The sequence below is a fragment of the Gymnoscopelus microlampas genome, assembly GCF_963454915.1.
Source record: "Gymnoscopelus microlampas genome assembly, chromosome: 1".
Taxonomy (NCBI): domain Eukaryota; kingdom Metazoa; phylum Chordata; class Actinopteri; order Myctophiformes; family Myctophidae; genus Gymnoscopelus; species Gymnoscopelus microlampas.
This window is the reverse complement of record NC_139962.1, coordinates 37712909-37736878: the sequence shown is the minus strand read 5'-3', so window position 1 is coordinate 37736878 and position 23970 is coordinate 37712909. Positions and strand designations below refer to the sequence as shown.

Here is a 23970-nt window from a genome sequence, read left to right as displayed (position 1 = left end):
GGAAGTACATTCCTAGCCTCGATCTCCAGGCTTTTATTTTTTAGTTTTGCTAAAAAATAAAAGCTTGGAAATTCCTGTCCCAGCTGTTGGTGCGCAAAAGCGCCTCACGTCGCCTGATGTGGTGCGCATTTTTTTTTTTGGGTGCGCATGCGCACCTGCGCACCAGTTATGTGCATCCCTGTCTATAACGATACCTGTGGTTTGTGCTGATGTCATATTTCATAGCTATAGTCTATCTATCTAATTAGCGGCAAACAGAAAGGTCTTTAGTTGTGTTTTAAAATAAATAAGAGTGGCAGCAGACCTGCAGATTTCTGGGAGTTTCTTCCAGATGTGGTGCATAAAAAACTAAATGCTGCTTCCCTTCATTTATTTTAGGTTTTGGGGACAGAAAGCAAACCTTTTCCAGATGACCCGAGATATCTGGATGGTTCATGATATCGCAAAATCAGAAATATATTGTGTCCCTAAACCATTCAAAGCTTTATATACCAACAGTAGTATTTTGAAATCAATTATTTGACACACAGGGAGCACAGTGTAAGGATTTAAGAACTGGAGTGATATGCTCCAACTACACAGACGACCTGAACGTCAGTCATGGGAATATGGAAGTCACCCACTGGTCTTAAGTGCTTTGTGTTGTATGTGTGATTAGGACCAGGTCTGGAGTTGTTTATCTATCACTCACTATGGTTGATTGAAATGTGAATTCAATGATGTTTGAGTGAAATCAAATTGTCCACTTTACTGTCTTCTAAGAACAACTATTATTGTTTCAAATATTTTTATTGTGAAGCTGATGAACTATTATTGTATAGAATTATTTTAAAGGTCTGCATGATATTGGTTTAAAATAACCGACTATTAAAGACTGAAGGGGGGAGGATGATGATCATGAAAACATTCAGTTTATTCTTCGTTTGTTGAAAACATTGCTTTGATTTGAAAATTGCTTTAGTAAATATTGGGTGCTGCAGTGCTCCTATGATCAGAGCCGCTTCTATGGAATCTCCCTAAAACAGTGCATGGTATGTCTCTCAATTGACTTTTTGAGCAGTGTATAGAAATAACAACACCTCCATCATACCATTACCATTTAGTGCTCTGTCACTGGCCATTCGAAAGCACAGCTTGCAATCAGTGAATGCTCTGTAACTCTGTTGGTCGGTCACGCTAGCAAACAATCACTTGTGCTGTGGAGGAATTTTACATCAGCCCTGCTCCCACCTGCCTCATTACTTCAGTTCCACAGAAAGCACTCACTAACAGCTCCATACAGTGCAGAGGAGCCCATCAACAAATATTTTGCCAACATTTTACTGACACAAAGTGGAGAGGCGAAGAGAAAGCTAAAGCCTACTACTCTCTTTGGATAAAGCCTTTCCCGGTCCTTGGATCTAAACTCCTAGTAGGCTAATTTCATTGCATATCTCTCTCTGTGTGTCTTAAAAAGATTGTATATCAACTTTATGTCAACCGTGTAGCTGTTTTCAATAGGGGTACAATGATTAATCAATTGAATTGATTAAAATCAATTACAAAATTATTTGCAAACAAATGTAATCATCGCAAATAGTGTTGTACATGTGCCATAGGTACCACAAAGCAAAACACAATGGCACAATGACGTCGCTCAGGCTATATATACAACACCATCACGTCCAAAAACCTCTGAAGCATTTCTAACCTCTGAAGCAAGAAATAATTGAATTACTGTGGCGAGGACACTATAGGCAGAATGAAGTGGTGCTTAATTATGAATAATCTTCTAAAATCTGCTAAGTCATATTCATACTGCAAGGCACTTGCTGATATAAACAGCTCTTCGTGTCAGCATGGCACTTGCTGATATAAACAGCTCTTCATGTCAGCATAAGTTCCTGTGGGTGTAAAAATCTAATAGTCTTTGCAACCTTTTCCATCCCATGAAACCTACAGTATGTGTGACCAGTGCAAAGTCTATAGTTTTCCTATATGTGGATATACTCTTTGAAGTTCTCCGCAGCATTGAGTAGTCATTTATCCTTGGGTAACATGGTGTAACCAAGGGAGGGTTTAGGCCTATGTGCAACTAAGTCAAGATTTTAAATTTTAAACTTGTCTCTTAAATTTACCAAATATCACTTGACCGTGGCTTTATAATTTGAATAAATATTCAGGGGTTGTATTGTTTGGGTTTGCTTTGAGGCAGGTCCATAGGTGTGTAGCATTTCCATTTCCTTCTTTTTAACCTCTTACCGACAAGTCATACAAATGGCAGTTAAATATCCCACTGAAAAAAATCTCAATGGAGATTTCATTGTATATTTATTATCGTCAATCAGGGCTGGATAATTATTTTCTGGATGATCTTAATGGCATTTGTTATGGATTCATCAAGACAAAAGTGAGGTCAGAGAGTAGGAAATGGCATGCATTACATGTCGTTGTGGTTGTGTGATCATCATTGTTATTGTTGAGTCAACAAGTCCCCCAGAGAGGTTCTAAGAGAGTTTCTATTTATTTATGTATTTATCTATGCTAATGCAAAGGAATTTTATGTGTCAATGAGTAGGATTAGAACTATTACAGTACAGTATGTCTTGATTTTTGTTGTTGATTCAATAGATGTTTGCTGTGTGTATGCAACAATGGTTGGCCTCTGGCTGACTCTGCAGTTTAAAACGAAGGTCCAGTTTTGGCAAGTGCAATATTTACCAGAAAGCAACGCTAAGCACAACTCTGTGATATGCAGAGTACACCAGGACAATCTATTTAGCCTAATAGGCTATTGACAGCAGCATACCTGTGATGTGTGTCACTTCGAGCTCTCTAGTAGAATACTTAAAGGGGAATTTCACTTTAAAACACTTAATTTAGGCAGACAGTTTTTCAGTTGCTTGATTCAATATTTAGATATTTGCTAGTCTCGCGTAGCCAGACCAAACTGAAAATGAAAAACAGCGACCTCTGCTGTTTGTTCTATGTCTGTTGGGTCTGGCAGGAAGCAAACGTAACACCAGTGTGCAAGGAAACCGGGGTCTGCCTTCAGCGCATCACTTCCGGTTGGTGCGACTATGTTTTCATTCCCACTAACAATATTTATACACGGAACACTAACACCACTTCTCCCAGAGAACATGGATGGTTTTGGTTATAAGCCCACTTGTTTCTATGATGAAAGAGTAAGTTAAAATGTGAATATCTTTCCGTGGTTTTGTCTGCTCCGAGGACGCTATTGTTAAATTAGTTTCGGTTAGTTTCGAGGGGGGAAGGGTGGACGGACACGTGAATCCCGCCCACTACATTTGATTGGGTAAAGCGCGGCCTGCTTCCTGATCTGAAGGCACACCCACTTGAAACCAATGCGCACGGGTTGTCAACACGGCTACCGACAGATTCCAACGCAGAGCAGAATCTGTTCTTGAGAGATTAGATATTTGCTATCAATTAAGACAAACCCTCTCCTATATAAACCCATCAAACTTCAAACTCCATTTTAACCATGTTAGAGTAATTGAGTAATTATTTTAGTTATTTAGTTATTTTCAATGAAAAAAACTAACAAACAAATTTGTTCCAACATAAACCTGGATAACTACAGAAATTGTGCTTTATATCAATCAATCATGGAAGAAATGTATTTGTTTGGAAGTCTGAGGAATCGGATTCCTCCAGGACAAGGAGATTATGTTGTCAGAGTGAGCCACTATCCAGCCATCTCATGGCAGCTCACCAGTTGATGACAAACTAAGATACAGTAGGATATAGGCGAGCCCACATCCTAAAAGCTTGCCAGTGATTTGAAACCTCTCATGGGGATCTTACAACCTTTTTGGTTGGAGCAAATTAGGTCAGATAAATTACTGTTTCTTTTACAGATTAGTTAGCCTATTGATTTTTTGTCTTTTTTACCGTTGCAAAATGTTAAATGAAGTATATGCCAGCCTACTGTTGATAGTTCCAATGACCACGATTTACCCTCTCTCTTCCTAAAGACTCTCATACAGATACTGTATTTAGTTTAATGCACGCACAACTTTGCAACGGGAACATGGATTACGTTATCAATGTATCACCCATTTGTTTTGACAATGCTTGATTTGGTAAGTATTAATTCACCTAGTGACTGAACCAGTGAAGTGACTACCAGTAAATTGAGAGCATTCCAAGGCTTTGGCTGTACTGTATGGAAAGGGGAGGAACACTAAAACGATTTCCATAAGGAAACCCCCAACTGGTGTTGTTCGAGAAATCAAAACAATGGTATGAACCATAAATTGACAATTACAGCAGTCAAGACAAGAGTAGAGCTTGAAAGCTTGTTGAACAGTTATTGCTTTGCCAGAGACTGGTGATCCATCTTATCATGGGACATGAGCCCAGGTTGCAGTCGACTCAACCCAACAGAGATGTTGGAGTGTTACCAAAATTAAAACATGTTTTTCTCTTTTCACGGCATGCAGCATCCATTCTCCTGATTACTGACAGAGCTTGACTGACATTGTGTCAAGATATGATTGGTGGTCGCTGGTCAGGGGAAGATATTCCTTTAATAGTTTTACAAATTAAAACGGTTAGACAGGGGAAGGCAGGAGTCATTGAAATATTAGGCTTTTTTTGTATCCGTTTTTAGTGAGTTCGATTTAACTGTGACAATGTGGATGTCTTAGGGTTGAGTCATCGGGCAGCCATAATTGGTGACAATATTCTCCCCTTTTCTTCTTAAATAATAGAAATGGCTAATTATGATTTCAGCCAGGTTTGACAGATGGATGACAGATGTCTGATTGGGACAAAATAGTCTTTATTTGCGATATATCGTCATGCTCCCGTTTGCGATAAATAATCGATACACTGCCGGCAAATATCGATATTTTATTACAACGTGCATGTGCTCTATGGATTCCCCCGGTTGCCACAGAGTACAGAGCTTCATGCCGCCTGCCTGGCTGTGGTGCCGCTATTGAAATAAATGAGGGTAAAGTAGGCGGGAGTAAACAGTGAAGTGAAGAAGAGAAGACGAGTGAAAGTGAATGCCAAGAATGAGTGGAATGCATGCAGAGAGCGAGCAAGCGAGGGAAACAGTGAGAGAGGGAGAGCGAGAGAAAAAAAGGTGACATCGCATCTAATCAACTTCTAGTAGGTGAATATACGTTTATTTGTGAGTAGAGTGGTTCACTGTAGTGTGCACACGAACGCACGCTTGCACGCACAATCACCCATGTAAAAAAAACACCCATGAATGGAAGTCAGTCAGTCAGTCCACAGCATTGCTCTTCTGGCAACCAAACACACACACACACACAGATATAGGCTAGCCCAGAATATAACCCTCCTTTTTTTTCCATGAATTGTTTTTTTTACATTATTTTAGTATTGCACTGAGTAGCATATAAATCCAGATTATAAACCCCCCACTTGTTTTTTTCATCAGTACATTTTATGTCAATGAGTGTTTTCTTTTTAGAGCTGCTCCAAAAATATCTGATCTCCAAGCTCACAACAATACGTTCCACTGAGACACGTTGTGAGCATACAGAACAGATTTTTTTGTTGCGCGTCTGCACGACACTAGCCCGGCACGCAACTTTGAGGCAAGCGCTCAGTTTCTCTCAATCTCTCACCGCTAGTCTAAATGAAGATGCATAGCAGCGGTAACGTTTTATTTCCTAGAATGAATGTCTGTAATATCTGTCATTTGAGCACAACAACCATGTACTCTTTGGTGGTAGGCTATGGCAAATTGGCTGATGGCGATCGCCAATATGGATATAGAGATAGTTAATAATCTTTTCAGCCTCAATGCTGAGCTTCTCAGAAATGTCACCTAAATTGTTGAACGTGAGTGTTGTGTTCAGAACTAATGGATTTCGATTGCAATCAATGCTCCCAAAATAACAAAATCACCGTTGCATAATCACCATGCCTCATTTTAAGATCTACACACCTACACATGCAAGGTCGCCGCTAGTTCAGGCACTAGTCCTGTGCGTCTTGGGCAAGATATCATAGCACTGGCGCAATCAGTTTTAGCGTCTAACGCTGGCCACAGAAGAAGGCCCTTAATCTTGATTTGAACAAGTGTTTTTAGCAGCCCAGTTAGTCATGGAGCTTAACTCAGTTTTAGTTCTGATCAATCAGCAATCATTTCCATGTTGGCACTGATTATTTGTACTGCATTTTGTATATGTCACACATTCCTCTTAGGACCTAACTACCATGTCAGAATGACAATGCCTTTTTGAAGCCTTGTTTGTTTGGCCAGTCTCTGTTTAGCAGCAGCTGGAACAGGCACAAGGCAGTTTATTTGAGGTTAATGGTTGTCCATGTCCCCCTCTTAGATAGACATTCACAGTGCAGCAACTGGCCATGACATCAATAGCAGTTTATTAGTGAATCAGCAGTAGGTGTTATGTGTTCTTTTATGTAATGATTACGGCTGCACCTGACTCCCGGATTGAATTGATCAAATCGGATTCACATATCAAGATCAAATCGGATTTAATACACATATTCGACTATTTGTTTTATAGACAGTATAAAGGTCTACAAGACTTTCTGGCAAAATAGTACATTCACAAGCATTTCAGTGCTGATTTAGACCAGTTGTTCCCAACCTGTGGGTCCCCACATGATTTTGGGGCGGTCCCCAGATGACAGTGAAGTGACAATTTAAGTACCTTTAAGAACCTTTTTAATACCAACAGAAAGAAAAGAAAAGAAAAAAGACCATTACTGCATCAAAAGTAATCAACAAACTATACTATAAGTTAAAGTACCGATCAAACATTGGCCAAATTGTCAAATTATATAAGAAAAGGGCAAAAATGTTCAAAACAAGCTCACAACGCCTTGCATTGCAAGGCGTTGTGAGCTTGTGGATCTGCTATTTTCACTATTTATCTGTGGAACCGAGTCGAACAAAATTGAATTCCTTGACTCCTACAATTCCAAGTGCTTGTCAGGGAAAGGGGTCCCCGGTTCACATATGATTATTTGGGGGGTCGTGGCTTGAAAAGGTTGAGTGACCACTGATTTTTAGACCACACTAACCTTAGGGATGGGGATCGTTAATTTTTATACTGATACCATTATTGATACTGCTTTAACGAGCCGAGCCATTATCAATACCACTATCCGTTATTTGGTTGAAAGACGAGATGACAAATTATTTACAGAACTATATTGCTTTTTATTAGCTTAAATGAGATAAGTTGCCGAATGTTAAATATATTTTGGCCTGTCATTTTTAAACACAACTCTAGGTCCTCCAAATCCTCTTTAGTTTGGCAAAATGCGCAAACTATTGAATACACTTGTTTGTTGTTGTTATATTAAGTATCTTGATCTCACTAGGGATGTAAAGGTATACCACGGTAACAAACAACGTGTCCACAGGTTATATGTGCTTGCAGATGTGAATATTTTGTGCAGCCCAATGCAACTCCACTCACAAGTCACTTGTTGCAACAATAAACTAGAACTCCACTACAACAATAGAATTATGGAGACTAACCAGCCACTTTGGCATGTAAAATGTGGTGCAGCCGCATGTCACACGTGACGGCGTGTGTGTGTGTGTGTGTGTGTGTGTGTGTGTGTGTATGTGTGTGTGCGTTCGTGGCACGACCAATACAACTGGTTAATTCAAGTGAAATCATGGAAAATAAGTAGCGTTTTCAGTGGAAATAGGGTGAGTTGTGGTACCATTGTAAGCTTAGAGGAAGTCAGGTGCCCAAAAATAACAGATCTACAACCTAACAATGCCTTGCGATGCGAAACTGTTAGCTTGTAGATCAGTTATTTTTGGAACGCAACTGTATGGAGAGAGCAGAGCAGCTGTCACTGACAACACTGTTTAGAGAGGGACTACAGATTTCACACGTGCGACCCATTCGCTGGAGTTACCCGTTCGCTGGAATGTTGTAGCTTTTTACAGCTATGTTTATATAGTTTTCCTAAGATTATACATACATACACACACACACCCAGTATACCATCTAATCAACAGTATAATCCTTTTCATAATTGTGTGTGAGGATGGTTCTAAAAAACATTAGTTGTGTGCACATTGAATTGCAGTGTGTTCTGTCATTAAATGATCATTGTTACTATAACTGATATATATAATTGTCACTCTGATAGGCTGCTGCTTTACCTTTGCGACATTATCAAGCCATGCCCCGTGCCCCTCAACAGGGGTTTGATTTCAGAAGTTGTTCAGCCCTGCAGGTCTGTCTTCAGTCCACTCAAAATTATGCTAAATATTCCTTGTGTTATTTATGATAGTCCTTGAAAATTGCATATAGAGTAGTATAGTAACATTAACACATGGCAATATACTATTAAGCAATTAATCACTTTTGGCTGGTAAAAAATCTGCCTGGCTGGTAGACGTTAAGCTTGTTCCCTGCTCATACAGCATTCAAAAAACGATTCATTCAGCTTTAGGGTTCGACCGATAAGACTTTTTCATGGCCGATACCAATATACAGTATTAGTGATCAAAGATGCCGCTAGCCGATATTAGGAGCTGATATGCATTTTAAGTAAATACTAAATATTTTGTGTCAACATTTTCAGTAACACAAATTCAAAAACAAAATGTCCTTTAAATGCATTTAAGAATGTTTGTCAACTCGAGAAAAAAAAAAACTTAATGTAAGTGCAGGGAGATCCTACATGTACTAACATTTCTTATAAACTGAACTGAAATTTTTAATAAATTAAAATAATTAACAAAATAGCTCCCCAAAGGTAACGTTTTCCTGTAAAGAAATTAAGTAAACTTAAGTAAACTATTCTCTTCAATTCAACAGCACTAGGGTGTAAAGCACACTAGTTCTTGTCACCAATAACCCCTCAGTATACTTCCAATGCAACAGCACCAGGTGCAGAAAGCACAGCTAAGTCTAATTCACCCACGATGGTAGCGCAGATACTGGTTAGATGAACAAGTTATGTTGCGCATCCCAAAGCGTCGTAATCTGTAAAGTGAGTTGTTGATCCCTAGTGGTACATTTCTGTTGCCCTGTGAACTGTGTCTTGCTTTGGTTCGTGTGTGAGCATTGAGCAATGATCTTCCATAGACGAGAGAGAGACGAAGCGGGAGAGAAAAAACGATCGAGAGATGGAGTCAGGCATTATGTTCCAAAGTGAATTTTGTAAATTAATAAATATGCTCTGAGGTGTCTTATTTGAAAAACAGCCTTTATGTTCAGGGATGCACATACATTTGTTGGCCTAGTTCTCAGGGGAGCACCTGGAGATGTTACTTGGTATGCACCCTAAAATTTGTTTTATATAAAAATAGGTCTTAATGACCAAACAGGAGGAACTGATCCAAGCGTTTCAGTGCTTATTTAGAGCACATTACATAGTTAAGTGCAACAGAGCCATATGAATATTTTTGTGCGCATTTAAAAGCAATAAATCCGTTAAGAGAGCTATGACGGTAGACTGCTTATTTTAACTGATGAAAATCCATCAGACAGCAGACTGAACGTGTGTGTAGGACTTCAGTTCTGAGCGCAACCATACTATATCAAAGATCTATGCTGCACATCCAGTAGTCGATGGTGCAAGACAAAATAAACAGTAAAGAGAATAGAGAAAATACGCTGTTGTGTACCTGATGATTGCATAGTAAGCATTTTATTGGAGCTACAGCTCTGTGCAGATGTTTTTCCTCTACCGCAATGTTACTTTAGCCAGCATGAGCTAGATGAAATTAAACACTCACCTAATGCTGCGGAGGTTCAAAGAGTTTACTGCACTCCCAAAGTGTGTACATTGTTTAAGTCACAGGACTTTACAGGAGCATGGCTTTCATATCTTCATGAATTTTAACCTTGGTCAAAATCCACGTGGGGTCTTATTTACTTTTGACCAGCATTATAACAGCTTGGTTTCAACAGAAACAGACTTCCTCAAAAAATGGTGGAATTCAAAATCAGAGCCACTTATAATGATTAGTAGTTAACACTAGTTTTTTTTTTAGTCTACTTACAGGAAGTAGATAGAGATTTGAAGTATGTGACACCAGAGCTAGTAACTGACGCTATAAATAGAGCTCAGTGTGAACCGCCCTTTATATGTATTTGGCCGCCGATCTCAAAAATATTTTGTTCCAGGGACCCCCAGAAGCAAAGATTTGAGTTAAAAAATGTTTACTTAAAGAATATAGCTATATATTCAAAGAAGATTTTCATGATTTAAAAAAAGATCTACAAGCTCATAGTGTGGCACAAAGTGACGCGTTATGAGCTTGTATATCTGTTATTTTTGAATATGTACTATATATAGCTAAATCTAAAATGACACTGCTTTCCCGGTTTTAATGGGTTAAGCATGATTTATACTTACAGTAATCGTACAACGGTGCTGTGCACCAAAAATATCAATGAGCGAAGATCAGCTATTTCTTTAATTTTATGTAAAGCGACTTTGGGTACTTAATACTTATATACAATATACCTATATAAATCGGAGCTATTATTATTATTTTCGGGGCCCCACACGTCATACAACGGAGCATAAATTGGGCATTACTTGACTGATTGTTTGTGTGCTGGGATAGCTACACTACTGCAGCCTGTTTGAGTTTGTTTAGCATTTAACGTAGTGAAAAGGGCATCTAAAGAGGAATGGACTGCAAAATATGGGTTCATCCTACCTGGTTTAATCAATGCAAAGCTGCTGTGTCGTTTTCTGCAACTGCAACCATATTGTGGCTGCTTGCAATTGCAAGGAATGTAATTTTAGACGGCACCACGAGACGAGAAGCATGGCACCTTTAAAGGTTTTTTTCCACCTGAGACAGGCACAAAAGTGCAAGATTGAAGCACTGACAGCAGGTATGTATGCAGCAGCAAGAACGACTTTTTTCATGGCACTCATCGTTCTGCATTGCGCTGCTTGATTGTCTGTGCCTGTACATGACTGTACATGACTCAAAACAAAGTTTAATAACTTGCATTCTTAATGTGGGGATAGATTCTCTATTTGGATATTATAAAAATCTAAAAGAATTGCTCCATCGATTAGAAATTGATAATGCTCCCCATTGACAGCCATTATACAGTTAAGAGGCTCTGGAGTATCTCTTTTAGCCCGCAAACGAACATTGCCGAAGTTAGTTCTGACAATACAGAACATCAACAAACCCGGTACTATTATAATTGTTTTTAAATACAATTTTCAACTTACTCAGCGCCGCTGTTACAAGTTTATCCCAAGGGAAACACTGAACACAGAAAGGAGAGAGTGGAAAGTTTGTTTTCTTTGAGCAAGGGGAGGACTGACAGGCAGAGAGGGGATAGAAAACACAAGAAACGCAATATGAAAGGAACGGCAATTATTAGCCTATATTTAAAAAAAAATGCAAGATACACATCATGGCAAAGTCCTATTGGCTCTAGCCTTACGCTGGATCTGAGTCAATACATAGCAAAGCACAAGCCCTGTGCATCAGATCCTATTAGGGAATTGTCATACCCCTAACTCCGATATACACTATAGCCTACTACTACCATTAAGATATGTCTATAGTGGCTATTATTTATCAACATGTTTGTGTCCTGGTAGCTCAGTCGGTAGAGCTCTTGCCTTTGGCCCACAAGGTCATGGGTTCAATCCCAGGCACCGCCAACTCAGTGTACAGTATGAGTAGCACGGCTTGGGTGCGGTAAGTACTGGGATCTGATGGTAGGTCTGGCGCTCCACCTCAGCAATCCATCTCCCAGGGGCCTAGCGCATTGTGACGGGGACAGACTTCCACGTTATCGGCTGATACTGACAATAGGTCTCTCCCGACCTACTTTATAAGATAAATGTGTTAATATTAAGGGTTTATTGCGGGATACCATCCCGCAAGTTTTTGCGTGACCCGCTGGACCACCCATTCCTGCTGGAGGTATTTAAAACTGCCCACTCCCGCAAGGTTTGCGTCTGGACTAGGGATGTTAACAATTAATTGACTATCGATTAATTGCCGTTAAGAATTTACTCAATTAAATTAATCAATTAACAATTAATGAAACAAGTCCCACATTTCATAACGTTTGAGTCTGCAAAAATAGGCATATGGCAAATTATGTCAACGTTTGCCAAAAATAGCTGATCTACAAGCTCTACTAGCTTGCTCACAACACATCAGATCATGATACATTGTGAGATGCTAGATTGGCTATTTTTGGTGCACGACACCGGTGTGCAGCTAAATAGTATAAATCAGGCCGTAACCTGAAACCAGAGCGTAGCTCCTCCAGTCAACACAACACAAGCACTCAGAAGCACACTCACTAGCGGCGCTGCAGCAGCCACAGGCCCCAAACACACGGGGATAAAATGAATGCGTGCATTTAGTAGCGTAACATAATGGCCGTCGATAACAGTGATATACATCATTAGATATCGTCTGTACCTAATTATCAACTTGTGACGATAATATTGCTATATCGAACAAGCCATGTGTGCTTTTTAGATAACATGCCAGCGTTGCGTAATCATACACATCAACATCAGCGTTTTACAGCAGTTATCGGTAGTTAGATTCTAGAGGCTACTTTTAGAATAATAAACGTAGGAAGAGCATGGTGCGGTCGAGAATGTCACCGTGGTGGTAACGTAATAAAAATATAACTTGCATTACAGCAATAGCCTACACATTCTTTGACACAATTTGTTAAAGAAAAACCTTACATAAGTATGAGTAATTGCTACTTACATCCAGTAATTAAGGACAACGTGGGTTGGTTGGTGAGTGAAAGAGAGGGAAGAGATAGACCAGGTGAAAAGAGATGGACAGAAACTGTATGGGCTGTAATTATTGATTTTAAAGATCAGTAGAATTAATCCTAATGTAGATTTTATATCCAATCCACTTTATTTAAAAAAAACAGTGTGCAACAAGTGCTGTATACTCATTAAACAAATGTAAAATACCAAGAGTAAAACGATAAACAATGGACAGGGTAAAAAACACAGAGGGTCCGTCCAACACATAAACACAATGCCTACCGGAAACAGCAACTCTGTCTGAATCATCAAAAGCCAAGGAGTACAAGTGAGTTTTCAAGCTCAGGCAAGGTTTAAACACAGGCAAGGTTTGAGACTGTCTAACATGGGGTGGAAGATCGTTCGACAGTTTGGGCGCTACAGCGTAAAACGATCTGTCTCCCCTGGTCTTCAGCCTTGTTTGTGGGCCCAGAAGAAATGACTGATCACTGATCAGTAGACCTCAAGACCCTTGTAGGTTTATTGGGAGGTAGAAGCTCTGATATGTACATTGGTGGTGTGTATATAGGAGTATAGGAACAGTAGGTAGGAGGTCTATGTATTTCTGTGCCTACATTACATTTGTCCTACTGTCCTATATACCAGTGGTTGAGATGGTTCCAGGGGCTCCCCAGCTAAATCATTGATAGTTAGGAACCAAATGGACCCTTACAGGTCTGTAACTCTTGACAGTTTACAACATTTGTATTTTGTTCACTGTCAGAGTTATGGGGGTCCATGGCCTAATGCCTACCAAACTGGGGGTCTTTAAAATATAAACATTTGAGAACCACTGCTGTACACTACTGTTCAGTGCATGCCAGCGTCGTACAACAAAGTATGAATATGGAGTGGAAGGAGGGCTCGTAGCTTTGTAGAGAGAGGCAGGCCCAGATGGCCCTGGAGAGAGGAAGAGAGAGTGCACGGAAGACGGATACAGCACTTCCAGCCAGTCCTCCAGCATTCCTGTTTAGTTGGCGGATTATATTTTAACATTGGGTGACCTGATAGCTGAGTTGTTTGGGTGCATACACAGGCTCTAATGCCTGATGGCGAGTCCCCAGTTAGATTCCCGGCTGGCCGCACCATTTGCTCACTCCCCCACTCTCTCTCTCTGTGTTTGCTGTCTCTCTACGCTGTACCTCAGTAATAAAGGCTTGAAGAAGCCCAAAAGATAATTGTGGGAAAAAGTCGAATCGAAAATGTATGCCCTGCCCTATAGCCCCTTCCTGATTTCATCTTCTCAAACTGAGTAAGTAAAGGAGAAGAATCACCGTGAAGAATGCTCAGGGCTTTGTTCCTTGATTCTAAAGATGTAGCCTATACCTAGGTGACTCAGCAGGGTCTCAGGTTTCCTCACAATTTTTCTAGTCATGCCAACAATTCTGGAAAGTTTACTCCTTAAGGCCCCTTTATTAGAGATGTGTAATTGTAATGCAGAACGATTTGTTGTTTCGATGCGATACAATACGATGCAAATGCCTCGCCTCGTTACCTTGTTATCTTGCTAGCCGTGGACTGAGTTGTCTGAGAACAGTTCGCATTGCATGTTGCGGATCCGGTCTGGGGCTGGAAACGTTGAGTGCGTATATGTGTGTGTGCAAATAACCAAATACAGTAGGCGGGCTCTAGACCGGATAAGAGCACTGAGCAGTAAATAGAATCGCATTGAGCTACTACAGGATATCAGGTAGAAATCTGCCTCCACTCTATACCCAATCTGCAAACTGCAATGTGAATTGAATCTAGTCTACTCCTGTACATTAACATTAAAGCCAAGACAAGACAACTTATGTCTATACCTCCGTGCAGGATTATATGATTAAGAACAAAAAATAAGCTTGAATGTTGAAAAAAATATGAGTTTTTTTGATTGAATCATACAGTCAGAAGAAGAGAAAGGGTTCCAAAGGTGGAGCTTTTTACTCTTTGTTTTTGTTGCTTTTTGGCCCCTTTTCTCCCCTAAAAGCTGTTATGCCAATGAATTCCTCCCTATACTCATTTGTGTGTGTCACACATATGACAACACACGCCCCCAGCCCGTAGGATTACGTGCAGTGACTATTATTACCCTCCCTGCCCGGCTTCCCTCCCCCAAACACGGGCCAATTGTGTTCACCACTGCGCCACTCGAGCGCTCTGAGTACATTTATTTTGTCTTTGATACCGTATGTAGTAGCCTATTAATTATTATTATTTGAAAGTTTTGTTAATCGGACGATTAATCGATTATGAAAATAATATTTTGTTGCAGCCCTAGTAAACAATGTGCACTGTGCAGTATGTTCAATCTCAGGGCTGCCAAGTTTCAGGAAAATCTAGGAGTGAGACTTTAGTGTCATCACATGCACGAGCGCCACACGCGCACGTGCATGTGTGGTCAGTTCGCGCACGTGCGAACTGACCATTTCCGTTTTTTATTACTTTAATTCAGTTAATTCGGTACAAAAAATGTACTCCATGAAATGTATATGTGTGGCAAAAAGGAGGGGGGGGCTTATTTAAATTTTGAAATATATATATATATTTTGTTATCACTTATCATCATTCATTATTGTCATCATCTTCAGTTTCAAAGTGCTTTATTTATAAAGCAGCTTAAGTAAGTTCTCACTATAAACCCCTTTGTTTCAGAGGAGGTCACTGAATTGAGTACTTCATTAGTATTCAAATTGCACGTCATAGCACAGCAAAATCTTGAATCTTCAAAACAGTTTGTGTCTTCAATGCCAAGTTAATACTATTCTGTAATAGATACATGAATGCTCGCTGTTAACACTGCTATAATTATATCTGATAAGCCTAACCAGCATTTGTTTATAACAATTCTTCCACTTCTATGGTAATAAAAAAAGAAAGAAATGCATCTAAGGCTAAAAGCAGCTCCGAAGTGGTTGAGTTACAGGGTGATTGACATTAGAAACAGTAGAAAATCAGTACAAAGTATATTGTAAGTGTACTCAGTATTGCTGTGAAACTGGACCTGGACGAGTTTGTGCGGGGCAGAAACGCGCACGGAGTGCGCGCATTTTTTTTACATTAATTAATTATACGTGTGTGTGGGAGGAACTATGGGGGGGATAGTTATAGTATACCCTCCAAAAAAATCTAGAACACACCACTGCAAAAAAAATAGTCTACTTTGGATCTGATGGATAGGGTTCTGTGCAGACTGCAGTCCATTTGGAAACACTTGGACCCCCTACCTGGTCGTAGTGTTGTTTGGTTGCTCCTGACATTATCAGAATGGCAGCAACTAAATCCTTTGATCTCTGATGGCCGAAACATTCTCTGTGTCCTCCTCTTCAATACCTTCGGTTTTGGTCAAACTCCCCCCCCAACTTGGAAGCAACAGGAGGTTGTTTGTTTATAATTATTCACAACGAATCTTTGGATTTGATGATAACTCCTGTGATCGCGCTAGTTTGAGTCGTCTAAACACTTTCTGTTTCTTTTTCCTCGGTAGCTTTCACTGTTTTAAAATACTTGCTTAAATCTGCACACTTTGCAGCTTTTGCACAGATAGCTTTTGTATCCTCTCATTATGTTTTTGAGCTCCTGATTATTTTATTTACCAAAATTCGACTTGTAAACAAGCCAGTGTGTTGGCTGGTGGCGGTGATGGAATACAAAAACGCCTCGTCCCAAAACACGCTCGCCCCGGGTATATCCGGCGGGCTCGGTCGCCGAAAAAAATGGGGGTGAGTGTGTTTTTGGGCTGCGTGTCGTCAATGCAAGGGTGTTTAAGGACGACGGTTCAACCATCGTCCTAAAACACCCTCACCTCGGTCTAATCCGGCGGCCACGGTCCGCGGAAAAAAATGGGGCTGTGTGTTTAAGGACGAGCGTTCCGTTTTCCACCCGGTTGCCGTTTTTTTTTTTTTTTGCTCTGAGAGGGGGGAAAAAGCGTGAGAAATGGCAAGTGTGGCATGAGAACAGGTTAAATTGCGTGACTCTCACTCTCAAAGGGTGAGACTTGGCAGCTCTGAATCTACTGTCAGGACAGTAAATAGTGTGCAATATCAATTCAGTACACTGCCAGTAGACAATGACAGTAACATACAGTGTGTAGTATCAGCTAGTGTTGGGCCATGTCTGCTCAAATTTGACATCACAATGGGCACATCAAAACATTGTGATGGATGATTGTGGATTAGACTGGGATCAATTTTCTTTGCTCACAACGAACTTGTAGACCGGCTATTTTCCCTATTTTTGCACACCACCAATGAAGTAGCCTATGATATAGAGCTTAGGTGGTTAATCAGTTTAATCAATTTAGTCGTTTATAAAAAAAATCTTTACGATTTTGCTTTCATACTGATTATATATAAAATGATATATAAAAACTACATTTAAAACCAATAACCGTAGTACGGTTATTGGTTCTAAATGTTTTTATATATTTTTGGTTAATTGCCCAGCCCTAACCCTACGTACATTCTAATTGGCTGCATTATGCTCCATAACAGCAGACCCAGCAAACAGAACACCGCAAAGAAGAAACACATTCAGCACTGTCTCAGTAACACAACAGTATTAAGCTAACAGTAAAGTTGGATGATGACTCGACTCTCGAGACGATGACTCGAGACTCAAGTACCGGAACTACAGCAGAGGGGGAGGTCACAGACGGGGCTAGGCTAGCTAGCACAAAGCCCCCGGGCTGGTTGAATCACCTTGCCCTCTAGTGGATGAAATGGTTGTCAATATAGTCAAGGTGAGAGTATGTGAGTAAATGAATGTGTGACGCTTGCATAGGCGCACATACACACACATATCCATATGTTAGGGGAATATAAATGGGGCTTTAGTCTGCAATTGAGGTTGCCAAACCATGATGGTAAGGTAAGAAGTCTTCAGCCACTTGAATTGAATCTCAATGGCAGTGACAAGATATTCTAATCCTTTCTTTTCCCTTCCTCAATGTTACTTGGTATCAATAAACTTGAGCCCCTAGATCAAAACCATTAGTCTGAACTCTGAAACATCACTTGATATTCTGTGACCTGCAATTGAACCCCATTGAGGTCAGAAGTGGTCTCAGTTTCTGGGAAATCTTGGTTTGTGCTTTACTACAGTTACACATTAATTCATGAGGGTGGTGGCTGACCCAAAGACTGTGATTCCCATCACCTGGATTGACTCTGTGTATTTCTATTTTGGTAAGATCAGCTCAAAAACACAATTTGATTACGCCCACATGGAGGTTACTGACTGGCTCTGTAGGCGGAGATCTGTCTTTAAAAAGTGAAAAAAATGCTCCTTGCCATTCTGCACATTAAATTAAATTGTGTTATTGCTGTTTTTATTGGGTTTATTACTCTACTGCAATACGTTATTGGCCAGCTCAGGGCAGTACCTCTGTCTCTTTATTGACTAGCAAGCAACCTTTCCATGTTTTCTGCTTTTATCATGCCACTATGACTTTTGCACAGAGATGCTCACAATTATTTGAGCTACAGTCCAAGTCAAGTCTCGAGTCTTGGAGCTAGAGTCCAAGTCAAAGTCTCGAGTCTTTGAGGGGCAAGTCCAAGTCAAGTCTTTGGTCACAAGTGTCTTACAGTTATGAGTGTTCTATCCGATGCATGCAATCCAGTCTGCTTAGATTAAAACACTGCAAAGCTGCGTTGTCTAAGGAATTAAAATCCTATATACTGTATTATCATCACTGCTTTATCTGTTTAGACTGTATAGGCATTGATTAGTTGTTATCTCCTCTTGGCTCGAAATTATGATTACGCCCCTGTGTGTTAGTCTATGTGTCTGTGCACAGCTAATCTCGAAAACTGTTGGACCAATTGGCGTCAAACTTTGCATGCACACTCAGTAGGCCAAGGAAGACACTACCGTCCTAATTTTTCTAATCTTCCTCATGGTTGCACTATACCGGGCCATTTTACTTTTGTTCATGCGAAGATTTTTCTTTTCTGCTCTCTGGGTAGAAATAGAAATACATTGTATATAGGATGACCAGCTGTCCCTAGTGGCCGGGTTTGGTGATAACAGTAGCGTGCAATAAAGTGAGTGCAACGATTTTTTGGTGGGTTCAGTGCGTTACGTAGCTCAATGCCATGGGTAGGCATAGATTTCTGCTCATGAATTGCAGTTGTTATGGCCACCTGTTACATATTTGTATCTTTGTTTCAGTCAGGAACACTCACGTCAAAGTAGATGAAACCATTTATTGCAACAAATGGAATACAGTTAGGCTTGGTGTTAATGGTTTTATGATGTTTAAGATGTTCTCTAAATTTTGCTAAGCAGCATACTAAGCAAAATCAGCTAACGCTATGCAAAACCCCCCACAGGTATGCAAGAGTGGCCCCATAGCAAGGCATTTAATCAGAATAACTTGAGTCATGCAAACTTGAATGCCTTTTTAAAATATGTATTTAGAGTAGACAATATTTTTTTGAAAAGCAGAAATCTAGTGTTGGAGGAAGCCGTATTTAAACGGACCGCCTTGTTGAGGGAATGAGGTGTGATTGGTGTGTACGAAAGCGTGGCTGATTGAAAGCAATCAGCAGACTGACAGCTGATTACAGCCGAGCGTATGCAACTCCCATGCCCTGCATGAACTAACGCGATAATTGGTGGTGTTAGAAATTTGTGAGATTAGACTGCATTGTGTACAGGGACATTAAACCTTTTTCAGTTTGTATGACCTCAAAGAAATTACAGTGAAAAATATATCCATTGGTCATTTTCACTTCTTCTCTTGGAAAGCCAGAAACTCTGTTTCTAAGCCAATCTGGATAGCTATACAACATTGACACACCACAAAAAGGAATCTAATAAAGAAATAAAAATAATCAGTAAATGACACAGTTCAATTAAGTGAGCCATATTGTTATTGTACACCTTCCATTGCAAATTAATTGCTAAACAGTCAGGGCACCTCAAATTCATTATAAGGAAGAAAAACTCAATTGTGCCACTTTTCCTTGATATGGATGCTATTCAGGCACTATGAGTATGTTGGCCTTCTATTTTCTCTTGTATGCTATTGGTGCTTATAACATTAAAATGCATAACTAAATTGGTTCATTCAATCAAAGCAGCTCTTATTCAACGGTGTTTGAAAAAGCATCCGAATTTTCTCTCTGGACACTAGCGGTAGAATCTCCCAGGCTTCTGTGACAGATAGTTGAATGAAATCAGATCTGTGAAAAAAAAGGGCAAGCACTGAGGGAGGTACACAGCCTTCATGCCTTTCGCTCAACAGGGTGCTCACTGGGGCATTTCCTCAGTGGGACTTTTTCAAAAGGGCTTGGGCTGCAATTCCAGCTAAGGGCAGTACAGTAGGTCAACTGCCGATAGAGTTACAACCACCCCTTTGTGAAGGTGTCGGACAAATTAGACCTCACAACTGTTTACCCAGTCAAACAGGGACAGCTGCATCTCCCTGCCCTCCGAACCCCACCACTGACTGTTTTTCCTTAAGGGAGCCATCTGTGCAAGCATCTAAGCAAGCAGAGTGATCAGATGGCACCTCACCAGTATCTCTGTTGTTACTGAAGGGGTTATAAGAATGGCCTCTACTTGTAATCCCTTTGAGTGGTGTGCATGATAGGCTAGATGGTTTTGTCGGACAACATTGACTAATTTCCCTCCTTTTTTTTGCTACTAGTTAGGATATTTCTTTGCTATTACTTGTTCCTATGTTATGTAAATATGTTTGTTGTCTAAGAAATAATTATTGAGCAAAGCTTGGAGATCATATACTGGCATAAGAACAACTTGAATGTTTAAGGTTTAGGCTTTTGCATTCCAGTTATCTTTAACTTTGCTACCATGTTATGAACCAGAACACATGCCCCCTTCCTTACAAAAAATGATTTGTCTTCACATACACTAGCATCTGCTCAAACAATTGTATCTAGAGCAGTGGTTCTCAACCCGTAAAAAACAAATGATTTTACGGGGGTTCCCAGATGATTAGCTTAATGTACAACATTGTTTTCTCACTCGATAGTAAACAAACCAACATAATTATGATATAAGTGTTACAGGGTATCTGCACATTTCTAATCTCTCAAGAACAGATTCAGATTGCACAGCTCTGAATCTGTCGAGACGGTCGTTCAGAACGTATGCACATTGGCCTACAAGTGGCCTACAAGTGGGCAGGCCTTAGATCCGAAAGCAAGCCGCGCTTTAACCAATCAAAGCCGCTTCAGTCTCCACTGACTTTCTATGTCTGCGAGGCAAAACATATGGTCCGCGGCCCGGACTGACACAAATAGTGCACAGCGCAAGATTTCATAAAAAGATCTCCGTAATCGACACAAGTATGTTTATAAATACCGTGTCAGTTTAGTTATATCCTTTTGTAACTGGTGTGGTTGTCTGTCTGTGAGAATGATCTCCCCGGCATCTCCGCACGGTAACATTACATCGCGATCTAAATTTAACTCTGCTAGGGTACAGATGGAACCAAATGGATCCGTGGACCCACTCTCTCTCGGACTAACAAAAACAGCCAAAATGTCTCTTTTTAGCCACCCGCTCATATTGAACATAAAACATAAAATAGTAAATTGTTTATGAACAGAGCTAAATCAGTTTGTGTGCCTCAGCCTCAGCATAAAAGAGTCATGTTTTTTGGTCGCCGGATAGTGTCACGGAACCCATAAAATTTCTAAAGTGACAATTTAAGGACTTTTAAGACCTTTTTAATAACTATAAAATGAACTAATAATGAGACCATTACTGCATCAAAAGTAATCAAAATGGTCAAACATTGGCCAAATTGTAAAAAATTAAGTAAGAAAGAGGCAAACATTGTGAAAATAGCTGACGTACAAGCTCGCAATGTGAGGCGTTGTGAGCTTGTTGATCAGCTATTTTCACAATATTTATCTGTGGAACTGAGTCAAACTAAATGTAATGCTTCAACTCTTATACAATTCCAAGTGCTTGTCGGCTTGGGAGTTCCCAGTCCAAATATGATTATTTTGGGGGTCACGTCCTGAAAAGTTTGAGAACCACTGATCTATTCTCTTGTTCTTGGTTTTGGGTAAAGAAACTAAGAAAGTAATTATATGTGACCCAAGGTCATAGGAACAGCATGTGAATAATGATTTACAACAGAAGAAAATGTTATTCATATTACTGAAAAAGCAAAAGATGAACATGTGGTTTGGAAAATGCTAGACATGCTCACAGGTCTCTATTTCCTGTCAGAAATGGTGCTTCTCATTTTAGTAATTATAGGGTGTGTAAAACACTTAGTTCCTCCATAGCTACCATCTGAGGTAGAAATGTGTTGCCACATACTGGAGTAGGGATTATGTATCGTTTGGCCCTGTGTTTTTGTAACTGGGTGTTTGCAATACAAAGAGAATCATCAGAATTCGGGCCTCTCGGAGGCATTATTGATCTCATCACCCTGGCTGCCACTCCAAAGAGTCTTTTGTGCTTCAGGTTTGTTTGCCCCTGCACGCTCCTTATCATAGGGGGAGACCAGAGCTGCAGATGTGAGTGTTAATTATTTACTTGTGTGTATTCATCACAGTCAGTTGCTTCCAAAGTGTTCAGGTACAATCCATTTTCCATTTTTATAACAGTTTCCTGTCTAAGAGAGCTGAGACACAATTAAAAACAAAATCATTATTTTGTTATGTTATCATCTTATGTTTTGGCAAAATATATAAAAGGGTAGAACATTAAAGAGGTTTTGCAACAGTTTTGGTACTTTTTCTGTTTTTCATTCGTCAATTAAATCTACACATTATACCACCCGGTTAGTTTTTAAGCTGTAAGCTTCTCTGTCAAACGGGCAAAAATAAACAGACTTGACTTCTGATGCATCAAGACCACCACATTAATATTTACTATATTGAATCATATCGCTCAAAATAATATACCTGTCGTGTCTTGCCCGATGTGAATACACTTCAACAACTTAAACAAACAGGAAATCTATAGTGAACAGAATGTGGAACCTCTTGATACTGTGTAATCCATGCATGTAAAACATTCTTTTTTTATAACTAATATCTTAGTTACACCAACACTGTTGTTATAAAGCCATCTTTATTAACAGGAGTGTTTAAAAATATCACTATTGGGGCGCCCACTGGCCTAGTGGTCCAGGCGCATACCACATACGCTGGTAATCCAGTTTGACAGCGTTTTGCGAGTTCGACTTCCGATCCCGACGACCTTTGCTGTGTATCACCCCCCCATCTCTCTCCCCATTTCCTGTCAGCCTACTTTCCTATCAATAAAAAGAAAAAGCCCCCCCCCCCCCCCCCAAAAAAGAGATCTCTATTGCGTGCTATAGCAATAGCAGAGCTCGACGATTGACAATCCATTCGGGAGCACACAGACACGCATGTGGTCAGTACCAGATTCAGAACGGTGATGGACGGTTCGCTTGTGCTCACCAGGGACAAGTGTGTTCCCTTGGTCCTCATCCTCACACACAGAGACGGCTAGCGAGAGTTTACAGATGTAAGAGTGCGTGAAATTATATTCTGTAACCTACAAGCTCCCATTAACTGCTGTTACAAAATAATCTTAAGAGTAGATAAAAAAAGAAAATGTCAAATAACAAAACAACTTTCAAATATACATACGGTGTAAATAAAAAAAATCTATTAAAATAAAGTTGGTGTACCTCAGTCCCTTTTGCAAGTAGCGGTATGACCTTTTTATTTAAATATATTCCTCCATGTATAATAGTAATACCAACTGATCATTATTTCAAGGAAATAGGACTGTGCCATTGCCACTTTAAGGACAACAACCCAAGTTATAAGCAAAATTACAAAACCAGTTATCAGGCTTGCTTTTGGTTTATGCCCTTCTCACATTGCAATCTTTCTTAATACTGAATCTTATGTCTGATGATCCCCATTATTTATAAAGTCTTGTATTTTGACAATACAATTGAAGGCAAATAATACAAGCTAAATTTATCATCTCCAATGCTGCTCCAATGTGTCCCTCGATCATCTATGATTATCTATGACGTATGACTCAAGTCAAGGTTTCTGCCCAATTCTAGACCAATAGACCACCGAAGTCTGATGTAATTTACACATCCTTTGTTTTTCTACCTGGTTCGCAGTTTTCCACCCCCATTCTGAATCCCATAGACGTATTTAATATCGCGTCAAATAAGAACTGTGTTCCAAAAATAAACAAATGACCTCGGCGGTTTGACTCTTATGGATATGAAGCATCAACTGACGGTGA

General features: G+C 39.9%; 1 protein-coding gene across 3 annotated transcripts in view; it reads left to right on the top strand.

Moving 5' to 3' along the window:
* Positions 1 to 23970, top strand: part of znf609b (zinc finger protein 609b) — a 98338-nt gene that overhangs the window by 9387 nt on the left and 64981 nt on the right. The window lies entirely within an intron of this gene.